Source organism: Ursus arctos, unplaced genomic scaffold, assembly GCF_023065955.2.
Source record: "Ursus arctos isolate Adak ecotype North America unplaced genomic scaffold, UrsArc2.0 scaffold_33, whole genome shotgun sequence".
Classification (NCBI taxonomy): Eukaryota; Metazoa; Chordata; class Mammalia; order Carnivora; family Ursidae; genus Ursus; species Ursus arctos.
The window spans coordinates 20,312,946-20,333,736 of NW_026623019.1; positions in this window are offsets into that span (position 1 = coordinate 20,312,946).

Consider the following 20,791-nt stretch of genomic DNA (forward strand, 5'->3'; position numbering starts at 1 on the left):
GTCAACTTGCATGCCATCATTAACGAAAAAAAGAAGTTTTGCTGGGGCAGCAACAATCAGCAACCTCTCTGAACATCCTCCCTATGTACTGTACTCAGAATGATGTATTGTTTCACCAGGCTTTGCCTTGGCCTGCTGTGTGAGGTATTGTGTGATATTTATGGCGTGTCTGAACCTCCTCTGTTTGTCAATGTCATCCTTCTCAAACCAGACCTGGTTGTATTGACTCACAATTTCCACAGTAGTAAGAGTACAATGATAGATGGAGCCCCAGAAAAGAGCCTACTGACTATTTCTAGTATCATTTTCCGGTAAGAGAGGCCAGTTCTAAAGGGCTGTTGCAACTACCTCCTGAATCTATTTATTGGAAAGTTTCATTAGTCTTGCCTTGAATCACCTTGTTGATTTGGAAAATAAACTTATAAACAACCAACCAACACTTAAAAATTCTTATTCTTTAAATCCTTTCCCCCCTAAATACTTTATTTACATTTTGGGGACATTAATGTCCTACTTTGCACATATATTTGTATTTTCCATCACTTCCCCATCCTTTCTAGTCTCAAAGAATGAATAAAATATATCTCCATATTTCATCTCTACTTGGAGAAATTTATGAGTATCTGTAAAGATTACTGTGGCATATATTCCCCCATTTAAATATTTCCATATCTACAAAACTCAAACATTGTAAAGATTTATTTGTAAGTTTATGGAAATGTCAGATAATATTTCTCTAGGGAAAAAAAGAACTTTGTAGATTATTAATGAAGTGGTAATTTGTGTGTGTGCATGTGTGTGTGAACGTGTGTGTGTGTGTGAACGTGTGTGTGTGTGTATGTAGTTATACATGGGACCACAGTTAAATATTCCCCAGTAATTTGGAGATAAGGGAATTTAGAAACGACTTAACTCCTTTGGATATAATTTAAGCTACAAACTACCAGAATTGAGTATCCTCTTATTGTTAAACCATAAAATGAGTGAAAATGAATTAGAACAGAAATATGCCACATCATTTCACAGACAAATGATTCTCAGACCAGAACAATATTGATTATATTAACATAATAAAAACCAGAATATATTCATACAAATGGGCTTTGATCAATGAAGAATTTTAAATAAATGGAATCACTGTTTCTAACTCCTTTCTTCAGTGTTCAAGATGAGTCTATCCTGGCACATTTCTTTGGGAGGCAAATGTTTCTGTTGCATGGATAGGCATAGGCAGTCTACAGGGCTTGATGTCTCAAAGATATGATCTAGCAGCCCACACTCCTGTCCTTGAATTTTTTACACCTCTATTGAGGCATAATTTGCATATCATGATAGTCATCCATTATAAGTGTGTAGTTCAATGACTTTTAGTAAGTTTATACGGTTGTATAACCATGACCACAATCTAGTTTTAGAATATTCCCATCATCCAAAGTTTCCTTGTGCTCACATTCAATCAATTCCTGCCCAGACTCTCAGTCCCAGGCAACTATATATTTGCTTCCTGTCTCTACAGATTTACCTTTTCTGGAAATTTTATATAAATGAGGTCATATAATATATAGTCTTTTGTGATGAGCTTCTTTCCTTTAGCATATTTGAGGTTCACCTATGTTGTTGTAGGTATTAGTAGATCATTTTTTTAAATTGACAAATAGCATTCTATTCATATGTATGTATGGGTCTACATTTTATCTATTGACTTTGGAATAACTTGGATTGCATGAATAAATTGCCATGAACAAACAAGTCTTAATGTGAACATATGTTTTAATTTCTCTGGGGTAGGTAGACACCTAGAAGTGGAATTGCTGGGTCAGATATAAGTATATGTGACTATACCATATTACATACTCACTAGCGATATACAAGGATTTCAGTTTCTCCAAATCTTCACCAACACTAGTATTGTAAAGCTTTGGATTACAGCCATTCCAGTGGGTGTGTAGAAGTATCTTATTGTGGTTTTAATTTGCATTTTTCTAATGACTAATGATATTAAGCACTTTTCACGTGCTTATTAGCAATTTGTACATTTTCTTTTTGAAATGTCTATTCAAATATGCTGCCCATTTTTTAGTTATATTGTTTGTCTTCTTATTGTTGAGTGATAAATACTCTTTATATATTCTGGATACAAGTCCAAAATGTTTTGCAAATATTTTCTCCCAGTCTATTACTGGTCTTTAGAAAAGCAAAGGTTTTGTTTTTTTTTTTTAATTTAATTTTGATAAAGTCAAATTTATCAATTATTCCTTTTATTGATTGAAAAATTATTGCCTAACCTAAGGCCACAAAGATTTTCTCCTAGAAGTTTTCTTCTAGAAGTTTCATGGTTTTAGTTCTTAAATTTAGGGCTACGATGCATTTCAAGTTTCTTCTTTTGTATATGGTGTGACATAGAGACTACGCTCATTTTTTACATGTGCGTAGCCAATTTTCCCAGATGAAAAGACTTTCCTTTCCTTTACTGAATAGCTTGGGTACCTTGGTTGAAAAACAATTGACGATAAATATAAGGATTTTTTCCTTGATATTATGCAAATCACAGTATCCCTTCACAATAACTTGACTCCCCAAATAAATCAGGCTTTACTTGAGGAATTCAGTGCTGAGACCAGTGTGAACATCGAAGCATAGTTCTACTTGAAATAAATTAATTGGAATTCCAATTCATGCATAAGTTTGTAAATTCAACTAACCTGAGCTTCTGATCCCACAAAGCTGAAGACCTAACTGGGATAAATTTCTCAAGGTAATAATCTAGGCGAGGACACTCAGCAGCCAGTCAGCCACTCCTAATACCACTTGACAGAAACTTTCCAATTTAATCATGAATAAATATTTGTTGAGCCTTTTTTATGTGGAAGGTACTATGAGGGATTCAGAGACATGAAATGGGTCACCGTTGCTCTGGTATGTACCAGTATGACCACCCAGGTGGCTCATAGCCAGCCTCCACTGTGATTAGTAGGGTCTATACTGCTTTGGCTATAAATATTTTGAACATCACCACTGAACAGAAGATATGATTCTCAGTCTTCCATGAGCCTACAGTCTAGTCAGAAAGATATTCAGCCACATAGTTAAAATGTTCAAGGCAGTAACATAGTATGTTGATTCATAACATTGAAAGAGAAAAGATCGTTAAGAGCTAATGGTAATGTTAACAGAAGAAGTTAAAAAAAAAGTGTTTCTGAAGATAAATAAAATCGGTTAAAAAATTATATAAGATTTAGGCTTCATAGATTTACAACTTATTAATGCCCCAGCTATCCCAAGCAGTATTAATCTGATAATATTATTTTTAAAATAATAATACGGATTGTTACCACTCACTGACTGCCCACTAGATGTTAGACTACGAACTGTATTACCTACCTATGCTAAGCTATGGAATATATTACCTCTAATCCTTACAACAAACCTAAGAAATAGAAGATACTGTAGCCATAGGCCTAACTTGGTCATCATGGAATAAAAAGTAAGGCTGTAAGGGAACAGTAATATATTTAAATTTAAATTTTTTAATTTAAATTCCAAGCCCCATCCCTATAATGAGAAAAGATATTCTCCAAACTTCCCCACTCTAAGGGACCACTCCGAACCAAAGGAATACTTATATAAATTATAAATTAGTTCTTCTCATTGTTTACTGCCTCCTGCTTTCAGCCAGGAGAAGGCTGTAATAATTTTGTCAAAGGTAATAGAACCCATCACCAAGATGGCTAATCTTTGGACAGCCCATGTAGCGTTCGCAGTTTCTTCCAGTGATACCCCACTGTCGTCACTGAGGAAGCTCACAAGATTTTGAATTTTCAGTGCTCGAGATTTAAAAACATAATGCTCTTCTCTCTATCGTCATGCTGAGCCCTAGAGCTCACTACATAAATAGGTTCTGACAAGCAGAAGCAGAAGCATTTTCCTGGGTGTGACCATGGTTCCAGGTCAGTAGGAGCTAACGACTTGGCCAAGTTCTGTGTCAAGATGTAGGCCTTTCCCAAGACCTCCCCATCCAAGCCCTTGAGAATTGAAGTTCACTTCTCTCCTGGTACCAAAGGCTAACACAATTCTTGCCCAAGGATGAATTTCTGAAGTGACTGACATTTGCTTCAGGAGAACATTCACATATTACTCTACCTTCATTTTAGAACTAAGAAAACAAGGCTAAGAGAGTTTAAGTGAGCTGCCTAAGATCACACAGCAAACATGAAATGCAAACTTAGCAGTTTCAAATTCCCAATGCTGATACTATTTTCACTCTGCTTTGCTGTCTGCCAAATCCATGATAACTGCAGCTAAGTCTCGGCAGGTTAGAGCTGAGAAATGTCTAAATGTTAAGTAAGATGTAAAAGGTGCCTGGTAGGCAGCTTACAAGGCTTCTCATTCTCCCACGGTTTCCAGTCATGAAAGAACATTTGTGCAAACCAGAATGTGTGATGTTAGTAAACAACCCAGAGCTATTTATTAATTGGGGGTAAACAAAAATGCAGTTGAGTTTAATTCTGCAAAGAAGCACATAGAATCCAACACACAATTTTGCAGGACAGAAGAAGAAGAAGAAGAAGAAGAGAGAGAGAGAGAGAGAGAGAGAGAGGGAAACATTTCCAGCAGTAGAAAAATTCTTGTTAGAACGACAAGTACAGGGTTTATGGTTGTGCTTTTATCACTAGCTGGCTGTGTGTTTTCTTCAGCAAGTCACTGCTTCTCTGTAGACCCTGAATACCCCCCGCCTCTTTATTGCATGTAAACTGCTTGTTTATTAGCATTGGTACCGTGACATAATGGTTTCCAATAAACACGCTGAGCGGCATGGAGGTGATGGAACAGGGTGAGGTTCAGACACATAAGCGGCACTTTCTTATTTCTTCCACTCATTCTCGTCGCGGTCCCACTTTGCAGAGAACCCAGGATCAGGCTGACCTTTGTGGTAAGCATCCTCTTGGTCTGCTTGGCCACCCACTCCTCTTCAACGATGTGCGGGATGTGGCTGTACACACAGTGCTTCTCCCAGATCAGAACAAGTGGCAGCATATGCAACCATCCTCCCCTCATTAATGCTCTTACTCATTTCAGCAAAAGGTCATGGTTTTTCTTTTCTTTTTTCCTTTTTAGATATTTCTCAGTCAGAATTATTTACTTAAGAAATATCTTGTCAACAACTTTGAAGCCCTGCAATTTTGCTAAGGTGGCCAGAGCATTTAAAATACTCTGCTCATTGGGGCACCTGGGTGGCTTAGTTGGTTAAGTGTCTGCCTTCGCCTCAGGTCGTACTCTCAGGGTCCTGTCCCGGGATCGAGCCCCGTGTGGGGCTCCCTGCTCAGCAGGGAGCCTGCTTCTCCCTCTCCCTCTGCCACTCCCCCTGCTTGTGCTCTCTCTCTCTTTCCCAAATAAAATCTTAAAAAAAAGAATGCTGTGCTTACTATTCTGACTTGAAATTCACACCATCTGAAATACATGGTATTTCCAAGTTCACCTTTAAGCTGAGATAAAGGAGGCTGGGTGTGAGGACAAGATGATATAAAAGAGACACACAGAGGAAAGGATTTAATACTAATACAACTGCACATTAAGAAACTGTTTTTTTGAACATCTCAATAATATAAATAGTGGTCTAGAGTTTTGGAAAGACAACGACCTCTGAAGTCAGACAAGTTATAATAATTAAATAAACTGATTCAAATATAGCCTCTATAATCTACCTTGATAATTATACGTGTATAATTTACATTTGACCTTGACCAAGTTACTTCTCTTAGCCTCAGTTTTCTCATCTATACACTGGGGCTAATATTGCCTAAAATTAGATTAAGGGGCAGGCTAATCATATTAATGCCTGAGGTGCTGATCAATAGCACTGCTCGAGGATCAGTGGATTGAATGAAGCTTTGGTGCAAGGTAGCTCAACAATCTAGGTATGGCTTCTGATAAAACTAGTGGCATGTCCTTGGTTCTCTTTTGACCAAAGCAGAAACAGTCCTCTAGTAGACATTTTAAACTTCACTCCAAATAAACAAATGTACAAACATATGAATGTGTTTGTTTGTAGGGACACTACATTAGTGAGGATAGTTTAGGGTATCGTGGAGTAATAAATAACTCTGGAAAGTCAGTGGCTCAAAAAAGAAGGGCCTATGTCTCAATCACTTAGTGTCTCATGTAAATTGGTCAACTGTTCTCCAACTTGAATTCATGCCAACTGAAATACATGGTATTTCCAAGTTCACTACAGTAAGGAAATAAAGAGATAGAAGATACATACTGGCTTTTACCTACCTTGTCTCTAAGTGGCACTCATTATTTCTGCTCTTAGTCTCTTGGACAAAATATTGGTACTGGTCAGCCTACCTAGGAACTGTAGGCAACACTTACTGTGCCTCAGATGACACAGTATCTGCCCAGGTGCCTAATTGTCTGAGTATGGCATCAATACTCACAGGGTAGTTGTGAGAATTATATATAATAACTTTGAGTAAGAATCTAGCCCAGGGTCTGGCACATACATATTCAACAAATGTTAAGCTCTTTCTTCTACCCCCAGTCTCAAAGGTGAACTTTGCCAATCTGACATAATCAACTCCAGCAACTTCTCTGTTCTTAGATACTATAGCCAAAGCACCCTAACATCTTGCTCAGGGCACCACAAAGAGGCAAGCTGAACATGGTGACTACTTCCCTACATGACAACCTGCAGGCCATGTTTTCAGATCACCAATATCACAAATGTATATTATAACATTCATCTGTTGAGAGTCCTTCTGTGGTTCCCCAAGTCTTAAGGAAAAAGCTGAAACACTTAAATGTAACACACAAGGCCCCTTTGAACGGTTGCTCCAGCCTCCCTCACTTAGCTCCTAACACAGGCGTCACTCATACTCACCACTCCAGCCCCGACAAATAGCTCCAGTGGCCCGGGACGACTCCGTTTTATGTCATGTGTCTCTGCACGAGAAGAACCTGCTGGATTTTCCTGGAATGACTTTTGTTCACTCTTCACCTGACTGCTTGTGCTGTAAACCACAGCTTTTCTGAAATGCTTTTTCTGGCTTCTCCAGTATAACTTAGATGCCCACATCTAAGCCTCACAGCATCATGTACGTACCTGTATCACAAATTGCTGCACTATAAACACTTGCCCAAGGGTCTGTCTCCCCTCTCCCAACTAGAAAGTCATAGGAGGCCGCGGTCATGTTGTATCTGAAGCTGCATCTTCGGGGACCGCTAAGGTGCTTTGGCGCACTGTGGGAATACATCCAAGTTTATCCATCCAATGAGTGCCAACCTCATCCTTAAGTTTCGTTTGATATATCACACCACACCTCTCCCTGTGCCCAGACTCAGATTTCCCAGAAAAATACTCATCTAAATATACTACCTCCCCACCGATTATTGGCTTCAGATGCTGTGGGCCACTTCGGATTAAATCTGGGCAAAGGCCCAATCTCCAGTTGATGACCAAGTTTAAGGGATGGACAGTGCATTGTTGGAACCAAATCTTAGACTCAACACTTACTATGTATATGAACTTAGGCAGGATCTCTTTATCTTTAGTTCAGTGGCCTCATAAGAAAATTAGGACTGGTCTCCACGCCCAAGGGCTACTGTAGCTATTAAAAGGGAATTCCAATTTTTGGTCTGCCAGCATATAACTCCAATTTGAAAAACAAAATGAAACAAAACCAAAAAAAGCCAAAAACAACAACAACAAAAAACCCGGCATTCCCTAAAAGCTTCTTCAGGAAAGGAAGGAGGTTTTTTTGTTATTTTTTAAGGGAATTTCTTGAAAAACTGACCGAAATAACAGATAAAACCCCAAAAGAGGCCTGAATGTATAAACCACCCTGTAAGAGACACAAAGAATTATTTCTTAAGGGTAATAGAAAGTAGGACAAAAGGGAGGAAATAAAAGGAAAAATAGAGTCAGGAAATTATAAAGGACCTCCCTGGGGAACACCCCCCCCCCCAGTTTTGAGGTCTAAAAACACAGGATATACATTTTCAAGCATCTGGTAGCATACTTTGTCATACAATAAGCAGGCTATGGATTATAGATACAATTATTATTTGAAGTGTTGTCATTATTATTAACTCAGACTTCATTATCAGTTAATCCTATAGATTTACATTCTCTAGTCAAGTGAAAAAGAGGGGATAGTTGAGAGGTGGAAATATCCAGCTCAGCTTTTGTCCTATCTAGATCATGTCTTTGTCTTTGTTTCTCACTCTAGGATGAATTCTTACTTGTACCCTGATTTTCTTTACTCATAGCTGCCTATCCAGGATCTTTCACTGACTGATCATTTTACAATTTTATTGAGGTTCAATCTATGTACAAGACATAGTATCCATGTAAAATGTACAGTTTGATGAGTTTTGATACATGTGTGCATGTATGACATCCATGACACATGTATGCACCCATGAAACCACAATAAAATTATGGAACATTTCCATTACCCTCAAAAGTTTCCTCATGGCCCATACAGTCCATCTCTCTCTGTGCCCTTGCCCCAGGCAAGCATCAATCTGAACTATATCACTAGAAAATCTAAAATGTTCTAGAATTTTACATAACCAAACAGTCATGAAAATTTGGATTGTTTTTGTATATTATGAATAATACTGCAAGGGATGTTTACACACAGGTCTTTATATGATCATATATGCTTTCATTTCTCTTGGGTATGTACCCTCAGAGTGGAATAGCTGCATGGTATGTTAAGTATATGTTTAACATTTAAGAAACCTCCAGTTTTCCAAGGTGGTAGTAGCATTTTATATTATCATTAGTGGTGCGTGAGAGTTCCAGTTGCTCCATATCCTTATCAACATTTAGTACTGTCAATCATTTTAGTTTTTGCCATTCTAATGAGTTCATAGAGGTATCTTGTGATTTAATTTGCATTTTCTTGATGTCTCATAGTGTTAAATGCCTTACTTTGCATATTTTCCTTTGTCTTCTACTGATTTCTATTGACTCCTTGAGCACTCTCCTTTCTGGCTCGATGCTGCCCCTACTGTTATTCTGAGGTATTGCTTTCACTGCCCCTGCTACTGATCCCTTTGACTGATGGGAATACTACTTTCTCACATTATTCCTCACAGTTTATGCTGGTCTTTAGGATTTGTTTTTAGCTTTACGCCACTCTTTTCACCTTTGATACATGAATTTTTAAATCTTAACTCTTGGGGATGATCTCTTTAAAAGACATTGTTTCATCAGATGGAAATTTTACTCACAGTATCAGTTGATGTGTCTGAATGTAAACCTTATCAATTATTGTCTTCTAAGTTCAAGATATTGGTTGGAACATGCTAGAATTTATTTTTAAATATGCATCTAACTTGGGAAATCCTAGACTAATCACTTAGCCTCTTAGCCGAGCCAATAATAGTGACCTTCTGCCTACTTCCTATGGATTTGCCATAAAAATTAGGAGTTACAATAACTCTCATGTGCAAACAAATGTACCATAGTTAAGCTATATAAGGTAAATTATAAGACTTAGTGATTTAGATTCTTAAAATAAAATGAATATTTAATATATTTGTCTCCAGTGCATTAAATTTAAATGCAGCTGTTTCCCTCCATGAATTCATAATTAAATGATTGTAATCAGAGCAAAGAAATTCAGAAGGGTGAAAATACACCTAAGATTATCTCATATTGACAAAATATGCATTGTGATGGTTGAAATTCACAACGTTCACCTGAGAACTAACTCAGTGGATCTTAAGAGTTGGAGGTGTCTGTTCTATTGAGCTGGACATACTCCTTGAATATTTGTTTCCAAGTTGTGTAGCAAGAAAAAAAAAAAGATCTTTTTTCCCATCCTAATGTTTTAAAATATTTGATCATGAGGAGTGTGTATATATACATATAAAAATATGTTGTTTAATGAATGTATGTACATTAGTGCATATATATATATTTAATGTGTTTTTTAATCTATGAAAACAGATCTTCATAAAATGACTTGCATTTCTTTCTCTTAAAGGAAAAAGAAGTTTTGGGGGAATATATTTTTAAAGACACAACTTAGGGAAAGGCAAAATGTATCCATTCTCATCTCAGAGAAAGTCTGCATCACTCTGGGACATGGGGGTGTTCTTCCAGCAGAAGGACAAGATGTTGTTTAGGACCACAGGGAGCAGATGAGTCTTCATTCCACGGCAAGATCTCTTTCTCTCCGGTAAATGTGGCCACCATTTTTATCAAATTCACACATCCTTTTCCCACTTTTCTTTTTTACTTTTGTGTTCCTATGTGGCTTAGAAGTTAAGAGCCTAAAGATCATAGTAATGGATACCATAAAGTCTGTTTTGAGAATACATCCTGGGAAGGAATTCCTAAGGTCTCAACATTAAAAATTGAGAAACCCTAATAGCATCTGTTTCGAATAAAGCACTCTAAGCCAAGCAGGCTGCAGCTGGTTGATTTTGGCTACACTTAGTAAAAAAGAAGACATACATCTATCTATAGAATTTGGATTAAATTGGCCACTGTTTTTAGAAACTGATGGGGAAACTGAGGTGCAGAAAGGTTATATGATATGCTAAAGCTTACACAGCCAGTGATAGTGCCAGACTAAAAACTCAAGTCTTTGGGCTCCCCCTATGAGAACAAAATTAGTCACGTGAGTGTGCTAGGACATGCAGACTAGAAAAATAACTGCTTGAATAATTAAGTAATTAGTGACCCTTTCTTACCTATGTCAGTGCTATGCATTGTAAGTTGCCACCTCCAGAGTTTACTGAAGAAATATTCAGTGTAGGCGTTATAAACATTAATCAGCTATTAGCCTTTCCTCCGGGAGCTTACAATGTTTAGGAGAACATTGTAGGTATGGTTCTACTTGAATATACTAAATAATACAAAAGCAAATCATGAGAAATGTGGGCAGATAAAGTGGTGGGGGAATTAGGGTGAATGTTGAGGACACGTCAGTCTACTCCCTTATGGCATCTAGATCAACAATGGTGCTTCAACAGATTCAAGAATTAAGCGAAAGCATGTCTAACTGATGTGGAAACTATACATCCAAGGGTGCTACAATAAACTACAATTAAAGAACAATCATTCTTTGAAAGAGCCACTTGTTGGTTTTTTTTCAACTTTGTATTTTCAGTGTATAACAGAGTCTCTAGTACATAGCAGGTAACCAAGACATGTTAATACAAGAGTGAATGGATGAAGATTTCCAATACTGTCAGTGTTCTGCCCATCCTAAACAATAAGCACTGCAGGCAGTCTAGATTTTGGACACCTTGCATAAGTCTAAGAACTAATCTTCCTTGTGAGCCTTGGCAGATCAAGCCCCAACTAATAATTCCTATCCAACACAAGAACAGTTTACATCTTGGGATCCCTAAAACTTCATGAATCTACCCTCCAGTGAACACAGAGAGTCTCTTTCATCTGGAGGCACTGCAGCCCTGGGGAATGGATTTATAAATCCATTAGCATTACAAATGCAATGAATTTGGTATTCATGGATGAGTCCTTTAATTCCATTTTTCACAAAGCGGGCAATATACAGATAGAGGTTGGATTTTAATAGTTTATTCATGACTCTCCAAAGGAGCAGTTTGAGTTACACAGAAAGTTTTATTAATACAAACGAGAGGATCAGATTGACTATCAAGGAGGAGAAACAAAAAAATATTGCAAAGAGTAAGAGAGAAATCAGGTTGTCAGTTTGTCAGTATTAACAAGAGATGGGCTTATTTTCTCAAATAAAGCCAATATATGAGGAAAGATCCTGGAGCAACATGCCAGAATTTTTTGTGGATTTCTCTCTTTAGCACAATCACTGAGACAACTCATCCATCAGATTGGTTGAAACGAGGATTTGGATGTTCTAACTCCAAAATTCAGTGGTCAAGCCTGTTATACTACAGATTTGCCTGACAGAAATAACTTCGGTAAGCCTTTGATACTCTGGGTATTTTGCATGCCCGCTAGTGACTCGCCATCTGTGAATCTCGAGGGATTGGTTTTGGCTGGGATTCGAAGCCTAGAATATTAGTGTGAGTAATGCTACCAGTGAGCAACTATAGACCTGAGAACAATCAAGCTCAGTGGTGTGAAATGTAAAGGATCAAGAAAGCAGCCATGCTTAGCTGAGTGAAGTGAAGCAAAAGCACAAATAGGACTGCATCTGGATAACAACCCAGAGGAAATGAAGAGTGACCTCCATGCTTCCAGACTGTTTCTAAACAGGTTTCCCTCCCAAGATTGCTGGCTCTGCTATGCCCAGAGGGGTACGGTTCAAATTAAATCACTCACCAAAATCAGATGTCAAGTATCTTAGCTCCTAATTACATTCTCCCATTAGAAAACAAGAAAAGATTTTTTAAAATGATTAAGAATCCACATATGATAACCTGTATTCCTTGTTAAAAATCAAGATCTACCCATAATTAAGATGGGTCTATTGCCTGGAGTGAAGTAATTCATTTCACAATATTATTTGATAAACTTCAGCAGGACACAATGGATAATACAAATACTGCTCCTTGTAATGTTAAATTAGAAAAAGGCAAATAAAAAAAATCAAAGCAAATAAAAAACAATGTGATTCCCCTAAATTCTGAAGTAAATGTGTTCTGAATATGGCAGGTTTGCTTGGCAAAGAGAAGCTTTTTTTCTCATCACCCAACTCAAATATTAAAGACTTGGGAAACTATATTTTTTATTCTAAAAATGACACAGAAAATATCTGACCCTGACACTCAAGGAAGCAGTGAGTCGGGTTTCTAATGCATTGCTGGTCTAATGAAAACATCAAAAGTGATATAAAGAAAAACATCATGTGTCTTGCCTGAAAGAATAATAAAGTGAAACTGTAATCAGTTGCTAAAGCTTAATCAATGTAATCACATTGCAGAGCTTCTAGAGAGTGTTTTCCTTAATGAAAGTTGTGAGGTCACTAAACTGTGGGTTTCTCTCAAAGACTGTTTATCACTTCTATCACCATAAACACAAGCCCAGTAATTTAAACATTGGTAGATACGTTGCCCACTAGAGAAGAAAAGAAAAGTCTCATTTTCAGTTTCTCTCACATCTTTTACAATAATGCCGGTTTGGTGGTTCAGCATGTTGAAAAAGAGGTTATATCATATTCCTAAATGTTTAATTACGGTATTCCATAAAGACATATGGTCATCCCTTTCTGTTTTATAGAAAAAAAAATAGTTCCTAATCCTTTGTAAGATCATGAATCCAATTTTAATACTCCTGGTTTTACTAGTTAAAGATGGACTTTGACCAAACAAACAAACAAACAAACAAACAAAAATGACTTTGACTTTAAAAAAAAATGTCCCTTTCAGAAAATATTCCAGTTATTTTCATTTATAACCTTCCTGTGGGGTGAGGCTGCCATGACTAGTAGCACTTTGAAATAAGGTTAAAGAAAGTAAATTGCAAAATTTAATTTTCCTCACTCCAACAACTGTAATTCTGAAATAATTCCTTCCATGAAACTTCCTTAAACTCATAGCTTTGGTGTCAATATTTTCCATGAAAAGATCCATGCTCTCATCACACTTGTTTACATGAAGCAAATATAGGTAGCTACCACTGAAGAAGCAAGGCTCAAAGAACCAGTAACAGGGGAGGGATTATCCCGGGTGTAACAGAAAGGGCAGTCTTTTATTTTTTCATTCCTATCCCTATATTCCATCCCATCCAAGAAATCCAAACACACACTGGGTAAAGGTACCACTGATGAAAATCCCACGAAACAGACCATGCTGTTAGCATGGTCCTGCTTAAATGGTATTTTTGAAGATTCTGTGCAGCAGAGCTATGACAGAGGTTCCACTAGTCACAAGCTGAGTGACAACAGGCAAGTCGCTTAATCTTTCAGAATCTGTTTTCTCAACTGGGAAATCAGGATTATACATTGAGTTGTTTGAGGATTAATTTGGGTAATATATGTGAAAAGTCTGGGACAGAATAAGCATTCGATATATGATGCTAAATATAAACAAACAATAAATAAATCTAACCCAATGCTTTCCATGCAAAGTTAATAACAATTATAAAACCAAGCCAAAACAATTCTCAGAGTTAAACTCATCAACTTAAATGTTTTTATTAAAAACAAACAAACAAACAAACAAACAATGGAAGGGCACCTGGGTGGCTCTGTCAGTTAAGTGTCCAACTCTTGGTTTCGGCTCAGGTCATGATTTCAGGTTTGTGAGATCGAACCCCATGTCGGGCTCCACTCTGAGCACGGAACCTGCTAAGGATTCCCTCTCTCTCTCTGCCCACACCCCCCCCCCCACTAAGTTGCTCTCTCTCTAAAGAAAAATAAAAAATAAAAAAATGGAGAGGCTAAAGTTATACTATGTATCCAATTAAGTAATTTATAAAAAAGATTTAAAAATCTAAGAAAATAATAGTAAAGGAAATGAAGGCAGAAATAATACGAAAACAAAGACAAAGGAGCAAACAAATCTAAGAGCTAGTTATTTTGGGGAAAGATAAACAGTATACAAATAAAACTCTGAAAAAATTTTATTGAAGCACCTATCTGTATCTACTCTGGACGAAGCAGGTTTTTTTCTAAGAATACAATAATTGATAATAGATCCATCAGTGTAATTCAGTGCATTAATACATACTAAAAGAGAAAATTCTGTATCATCTGAATAGAGGCTAAAGTGTTCTTCCATAACAATTCAACACTCATTCATATAAGTAAAAAAGAAGATCTGGAAAATTAGTAAAAAATGAATAAATAAATAAATAAATAAATAAATAAATAAGAGAGGGACTTAATTTGCCATGAAGCATATACATAATAAATCTATGGCAAACATCCTACGTACAGATGACATATTTAAAGCCATTTCTCATTAATTCAAAAGCAAGCAAAAACAATACAAGAACGACTTATTTCATGCTTTCTATTGAATATTGTACTTATTCCAAACAAAGCAATAAGATAAAGATACAAGATGTAAAAATTACAAGGCAATGGATGTGAGACACAAAATTATAATTATTAGCAAATGATATGACTGGATTCATAGAAAACTTAAGGAAATCCACAGAGAAATGATTAAGATTGAAAGAATCAATGTAGCATGCTAGTAGTATACAACATCAATATTAAAATTTCTACAGTATTTCTTTCCATTAACAAAAAAGCATTTATACTAAGAAAAATAAAAGCCACTTTCTATAGTAATAAACCTTGTAATAAATCTAGTAAGAATTTGGAAAACCTTTCTGGAGAAAATTTTATTTAAAAACCTAATACAAATGGGGTGCCTGGGTGGCTCAGTCAGTTAAGTGGCTGACTCTTGATTTTGGCTCAGGTTATGATCTCAGGGTCCAGAGATCAAGTCCCGTGTCAGGCTCTGCACTCCACAGGGAGTCTGTTTGAAGATTCCTCTCTCTCCTTCTCCCTCTGCTCCCCAACTCATGCCCTCTCTCTCTCTCCCTCTCTCTCTCAAATAAGTAAATAAATCTTAAAAAAAAAAAAAAAAAGACCTAACAGAAGAACAGCATAGTGGAGAGTTTATGGAAAGACTCAATGTTTTATAGATATTATTTAAGCTCAAATTAATCTAAAGCAGCAAAGTAGTTCTAATCATGACAACACAACATGATTATGAATATGACAATATGGCTTTAAAATTCACATGGAAGAGTGCCAAATGCTAAATACATTAGTTAGGATGTACTTGGTTGCAAGTAACAGAAACCACACCCAATAAAAAGCCTAAACTATGAAGAGGCTCAAAAATAGAGAGCTTGCCTTCTTTTTATAATGCTGACTTGTCCATTTAATCTGGCTACTTTTGAGCATAACATTCCCAGGAGTAACATGAAAAAAGGAAACATAAGTTGCTGGGGGATAAAAAAATATCCCAGTATTTCTTTTCTAAAATAGGGAATTGCCTAGAGGCCTTCACATGTCATTGGCCACATTTCATACATGTTCAATCCTAAACTAATCACAGACAAGGGGAAATGCAATTGCTACTGTTATTTAGAATAATCATAATTTTATAGCCCCCCCCCACCATGGATTTGGGTGGGGTTCAGATTCCCAAATGTATGTCACTGCCTTGTCCTTGAAAAGGAACTGAAGTTATACTAGCAAAACAGAATGAGTGGGGAAGATGACCACTGGGTAGGCAAAGAGCTGTGTCTAGCAGCAAAGTAATTCAGAATGTGTACAGAGTTCATTCAATCAATTTAAAATTTAGAAACATGGACAAAAATGACAAATAGACAATTTACAGACAAGGAAATACAAATGTCAAACATATGAAAATATATTCAATTTTACTAAGTGACCATGGAAATGCAAATTATGTCAATAATGACATACTATTCCATTTCCATTAGATAAGGAGTAAGCACACTTTTTGTTAAAGGGCCAGATATCAAATATTTTAGGATTTGTGGGTTAAGAATTAGCAAAATAGGGGCGCCTGGGTAGCCTAGCAGTCGTTAAGCGTCTGTCTTCGGCTCAGGGCGTGATCCCGGCGTTCCGGGATCGAGCCCCACATCAGGCTCCTCCGCTATGAGCCTGCTTCTTCCTCTCCCACTCCCCCTGCTGTGTTCCCTCTCTCGCTGGCTGTCTCTATGTCAAATAAATAAATAAAATCTTAAAAAAAAAAAAAGAATTAGCAAAATAGAGGTTATTTTGTAGATATGTTTATAACCATTTTAAATGTAACCATTTTAAAAAATTAAAACCACTCTTAGCTTACAGACTTATAAAAAATGGTAGTGGGCCAGATTTGACCCATAAACCATAGTTTGTCATCTCCTCCATTAGATGGACAAAACTTCAAAAGTTTTATAATATTAAGTGATGGTAAAACATAAATAAAAAGATGGTAAAATATAAATAAAAATATAAATAAAGAGTCTTGCAAATAGAAAGGTTTATTGGAACAACCACTATGGATAATGATACAGTATTAAGTATGAAACATGAAAATGTTCATACCCAATGATCCAATAATCTCATTGTTTGGCATTGTCCTAGAGAAACACTTGCATATATACACAAGAAATCATGTACAAAATATTTACTATAGCATGGTTTATTTTTCAAAAACACTGGAAAAACCTAAATGTCCATCATCAGAAAATGGCTGAATAATCTAATTGTGATATTTGTGTATTATTATTCTTTCAATTAACTAGCTTTATTTATATAAATATGGATACATATTGAAGACATACTGGTAACTATCAAAAGCAAATTATAGAATAATATTTACAGTACAATATTATGCTAAAATAAATAAAATAATAGTATTTTTTCTGTTGGATAAATATAGATAATTAAAGATATAAAGAATATGTTTAGAACGATAGGCTAAACTCGTAACTCTCATCACTTTCAAGCGGAAGAAAAAGACCAGGTTCTGAGAATGTCTTCAAAAGAGCTGAAGTTGTATATGTGTTCTGGGTTTGTTTTTGTTTTTGTTTTTAATATTTTACAAGAAAGTATTCATACACCCCTTCTGTTTAATTAAAAATTAGAATGTATATATATAACACTTTGAGAATGGATACAGAAGAGAGAATTAAGGAAAGAAGATGGACATATTTAGCTATGAAATGTTTAACTATCATAGCTAAAGATTTATGTGACTATTAAAATACATATAAATTCTGAGATATGATTCAGGTGATCAAACTGACTAAACATTTGGAATCCCAACTTGCTAAGTTCCAAAGTTTATAAGGCAATGAATGAAAGGTTCAGAACTCTCAAGAGCTGAACATAAATCATTAGGGCTTTTTAACTGAATCCATTTATTTCATACTGAAGACAATGAAATAGTGTAGAACATACCACTTCAAAATATGCCACTTTGGCATATTGATTATTTTGAACTAAAGGCACTTGAGAAACAGCAGATCCAGAAGAGCTGACCTACCCTTTTCTACCAAAAATAGGCCATAAAATTTCCCATGAGAAAAATACCCTCCCCATACCAGGAAGAGAATGTCCTTATCACCAGAGACTGGTAGTGAAAACTGAAATGCATCTGCAAAAACACACTTCCTAAGTAACCCTGATCTTCCACTAGTTTTGCTCCCCCACCTCCATAGTTGGATAGATAGATAGATAGATAGATAGATAGATAGATAGATAGATACATCTATACATACAGATATAGTGTATATAGATATATAGTACATAGATATACTGTTTTGCTAGTCTATCTCTCATACTCACTACCCCACAATTGGTTGCCCCTTGTTTTGTCATTTCTTCACAGATTTGTCATTTTGTCTAAAAGGTACATAAACTTTCTGCTCTGATCACTTCTTCAGGTCTTCATTCTCTTATGAAGACCTCCATGTATATGTAAATGTTCAATAAAGCATGTATGCCTTTCTCTCGTTAATCTGTCTTATGCAGTTTAATTCTTACGCCCAGTTGGAGACCCTAAGAGAGCAGAGGAGAATTTTTCTTCCTCTATAATAACATTAAAAAATGATCAGATATTACCCTCATTGGGTTTTCAGTATTCTTTTTGAAAACCTTCCACCCTGAATCATTTCAAATGAAAAACAGAAATAAATACCCCCCCACACACATGCACATCTCTGATGTTAGGTGGAGTACAACAAAAAAATGTTCATCTATAGACAAGCTATTCAATAATCCCTTTCTCACTTGAAGTGACCTACCTCCCTCTTTAAGAGATGATTGGCAGGAATGATATCCAATTGCAGTTTTTTCCAGTTGAATATTAAGAGGCCACTTCCCTGGTGATCTAATGAAGATTCTTTTATTAACAAAAAGCTACTCTGTCCTAACCCTAGGACATTTCTGGTAACGGGGATAGGGCAGAAGACAAAGATGTACAAAAGGCAAGAATTCAAACATTCTTCATAATGTAGCACTGAGTAAAGCATTGTTATGGTCATACCCTCTTAAAGCTGTTTAAAAATTATTAGGACTGTTGTAGAGTTCTTGGCAAGATGTCCCAAGAAGTTCCCACACACCACTGTTCAAAATACAGATCTTCACCAGATACAGGATTCTAGGTTACAGCTTGTTTGTCCGTTTCATTTGCTTGTTTGTTTTCAGCAGTTAAATCATTGTTTCTCCGTATGAAATGTGTCATTTTTTGCTGGATGCTTTCAAGATTTTTTAAATTACTTTTGGGTTTGACTATTATCAGCAGTTTGACTGTAATTGTCTATGCATCGTGTTTTTTGTGTTTATCCTGTTTGAGTTTCACTGAGTTGCTTCAATATGTAAAATTATGCCTTTCACCAACTGGGGAAGATTTTGGCCAGTTTCAGACATATTTTTCCCTTACTCCCTCCCTCCTACCTTTCTGATAATGTCCTATAGGTCACTGATGTCCTGTTTATGTCTTTTTCTATTCTTTTTCTTTCTGTTCTACAAATTGGATAATTCTTATTAAACTATCTTCAAGGTCACCAACTCTTGTCATTTCCACCTTATAGCTAAGTGAAGTTTCCATTTCAGTTATTTTATTCTTCAAGTATAGAATTTACATTTTGTTCTTTTATATAATTTCTATTTATCTGATGAGATTTTTTTAATCTTTTTATTCACCTTGAGTATATTTTCCTTTACCTCTTTGACCATAGCTATAATAGGTGCTTTAAAATTCTTGCTATTCAAACTTCTGGGTCAGCTTAGAGTTGTTATTCTTTAATTGTTCTTTTTACTTATTAATGAATCACATGTTCCTAGTCCTTCATATTTCAAGTAATTTGGGATTGTTTGCTGGACACTATGATCATTATATGAATTCTATTTTAATATTCAGAGTGTTAATTTTTTTTCAAGCAGACAATTTACTTGGTTGGATTCAAATTGCCAATTCTGTCTTCTGATTAGCAGCTGAAAATTCATTTGATTATTTTCTCTGTATCTGAGTTCTCTCCCACATAATAATGGTTCTGGAATCATCCCAAGATTTGAGCAAAGTTTCACAGAGATTTGGAGGTTTCCTTTCCCAGATCTCTCTTTTCTAGTGTTCTACCCTAATTTTCCTGTGGCTATGTAACTCCAATCTCTGTTCTCTGATTCTGCAGGCCAGAGAACTATGGTCTCCTATCAGAGATTTAGCCTCCTGTGCAAATGTGATCACAGAGTGCCCTTATGCTGAAGTTCATAAAAATGGAATCTCACCCCATGATATTCCCCACCCCCCACATATACACATGCTCTCCAGTAAGAGGTTAACTGGAAGGAGAATCTCTGATAGCTTTTTCTATTCCTGTCTTATGCAGTTTAATTCTTAACGCCAAATTCAGCATTTGGCTGAATGATGCAAAAGACAAGGAATTGATTCTTGAAATACTCTCAGAAATGTGTAATTTTGCATGAAGGATTTCTCTTTCATGTACTCTTGAACTTGAATTCTATAGTATTAGTAACATAGTCAAATCTAGGAGAGGTAGTGTCCCATTTAAACATTTCTGCTTCATATAATCCCATTTCGAAATACCAAAAGCATTGATGGGAGCATCTTGAAAAACATGATGTAGAACTTATTAGAAAGAAATAAAGGTGACATTACTGACAATACAGTTCACTTCACTGTGTGAAGAGGCTAAATAGTACATCCCTCCTTGGCACAGAGGCAAGAAAAATATAGCAATAATCAGAACTTCATTTGTCCAAGAAAAGGTAGCAAATCTCATTTGGCTAAAATTAACAGTTCTGAGAAGTTCTTGTCTAGCCACTATGATAATCTGAGTTCTCCAAAGGTAGAAAAAATGACATGAGGAACTACGACTCTAGACCCA